Source organism: Otolemur garnettii, unplaced genomic scaffold (assembly GCF_000181295.1).
Source record: "Otolemur garnettii isolate 467f Iridium unplaced genomic scaffold, OtoGar3 scaffold00182, whole genome shotgun sequence".
Classification (NCBI taxonomy): domain Eukaryota; kingdom Metazoa; phylum Chordata; class Mammalia; order Primates; family Galagidae; genus Otolemur; species Otolemur garnettii.
In genome coordinates, this window is record NW_003852577.1 from 1,648,692 (window position 1) to 1,651,331 (window position 2,640).

Consider the following 2,640-nt stretch of genomic DNA (forward strand, 5'->3'; position numbering starts at 1 on the left):
GAGTCACCCTCATGGATTTGCCCTGTAGGTCAATTGGCGCTTACTCCTGGCAGCTTGAAGGATCTTTTCTTTTGTCTTGACTTTGGACAGGTTCATCTCAATGTGTCTTGGAGTAGCTCCGTTAGAGTTGAGGCAACCTGGGGTCTGATATCCTTCTGAAAGGCGTGTGTCAGAATCCATGGTCACGTTTAAGAAGTTTTCTTTTTCTTTTTTTTTTTTTTTGCAGTTTTTGGCTGGGGCTGGATATGAACCAGTCATCTCCAGTATATGGGACTGGCACCCTACTCCTTGAGCCACAGGGGCTGCCCAAGAAGTTTTCATTTATAATATTCTCTAGTATGGCTTCCATTCCTTGAGGCATTCTTCTTCCCCTTCTGGGATACCTATAATTTGTATGTTTGAACACTTCATAAAGTCCCATAATTCTGTCATTTAACATTCTGCTTTCTCTCTCTTCTCTTCTTTTCTGCTTCTTTAGCTATCTGAGGTATCTCAAGAGCTTTTTCATCTACCTCTGAGATTCTTTCTTCTGTGTGGTCTAATCTGTTGATACTTGCTGTTGCACCTTTAAGTTTCTTAATTGACTGCTTCAATTCCTTCAGTTCTACTATATCCTTTCTATATGCTTCATACCATTTGTTTGTTTTTGGATTTCCTTTTTGTTATTTTCCACTTTCTCAGCAATTTCCTTCGTTGTTTTCATCATCTGTGTTTTAAATTCCCCTTCTGTCATTTCTAACATTTCTTTATAGATGGAATGTTCTGCAGTAGCTACGTCCTGGTCTCTTGAGGGGGTTGCTCTGGACTGGTTTTTTATGTTGCCAGCATTTTTCTGGTAATTCTTCCTCATGAGTGTTTTCTTTTATCTGTTCTCTTGCCCTAATTTTCCTTTCACTTCCTCTTGCTCTTTAAGTTACTTTGCTTTTGGGCTAAGGTTTTGATGATTCCTTTTGGTGCGGGATCTGAAGCATGAGAAGATTGATGAGCAAGGAGGGAAAAAAGATACAAAAAAAATGCAAAGAAATAAAATTTTAAAAAAAGAAAAAAGAGAAAGGAGAGGAGGTGAGTAAGAGGGAATATTAGCAAAAAGAAGAGAGGCACAGAAAGAGGGTGACAGGACTAATAAAGGTGTACAGTAGGGTACTTGGACGCAAACTTAAAAACCCCCAACCTCCGGGGGTGCTGGGTTGGGTGAGGTCAGCACCTCTTTGCCAACCTGTTCAGACACAGAACCCACAAACGACCTCCACCAAATACAAAGGAAAGACAAAAATACTATAAATCAAAACAACACAAGCAAACAGAAACCCTTACAGGATAAAATTGGGGGGAAAAAAACAAATAATAGGGGCAGAAACACTAGCAAAAATGTTCTTTCACTTCATAGCAAAAATGAAGTTCTTATTAAAGAAGGCAACAATGGAAAATTTTATTTTATTTTTATTATTTTTTTAAAGATAGTCTCACTTTGTCACCCTCAGTAGAGTGCTGTGGCATCACAGCTCACAGCAACCTCTAGCTCTCAGGCCTAGACGATTCTCTTGCCTCAGCTCCCAAGTAGCTGGGATCACAGGCACTCACCACAGTACCAGAGTATTTTTTTGTTGCAGTTTGGCAGGGGCCAGGTTTGAACCTGCCAGCACCCCAACTCATTGGGGCACAGGTGCTGCCCTGGAAAATTTTATTTAAACTAGAAAAAATGAAGAAAGGAAAGAAAAAAAGAAATAAAAATCTTGGAAAATTTTGAAAAAAAAAAGCCATATATATATCTTGCTGAATATTATCTGGGCTACAGGTAATCATACCTCTCTGGGGTATGAGATGTTAATTGCTGATACAGCTGTATGAGATGGAGACTGAAGGCGTCTGCTGATTTCTCAAACCCTGCAGAGTTGAGAGCCTAAATCTCTCCTCATCCTGCTTAAAAGGCACTGTAAACCATTAATCTTGGCTAAGCAGAAGTTTTCCCAGGAAAGCACTTGTCACTGGAATCTCTCCTGAAGTGGCTGCCTCCCAGTGTGCCAAAACCAGTCTCTATGGCCCCCGTGGTTTCAAGGCATCCTGCTACTGCCAAATACTGAAACGTCCGCTCTTCCCCAGCATCTCAGTCCCAGCCTTTGGCACTGCTCAGTCACTAGATCACCAAGGTCTCCCAGTCTGAGCCTGGCTCTGTGACCCTGAGGGCGGAGCCTGCAGCGGCAGTTCTCCCACAATGGCTGTGCATAGCACACAGGCAAACAATATTAGCTTTCTTCCTGCTCAACTGTTCAGTCCTAGACGACACTTAAAGTTATCTGCACTCTCACTCAAGTTCTTCGAAGGTAGTTCAACCCAGTGCCCGAGTCCATAAAAACAGAACAGCCCAAAGGGAAGGCCTTCCCCATTTGTAATCTCACTGCTATTAGTTACAGCAATGGCAGCCATGGCCTCCGACTGAACACACACAACCACTTGCAGTTCTGCACTGCTTTTGTCCTCCTTTGGTCCAGAAGTCTTTCACTATCTCCCCTTGTCCCCAAAAGGATATTTCTGGGCACAGCCCACAAGCTAGAGATGCCTGGAGTCTTCTCTCCCCAACCTCACCATGCCTGGTTGCAAAGAAGCTGTTACTCAACTACCATCTTGCCCGCCCCCGCCCCC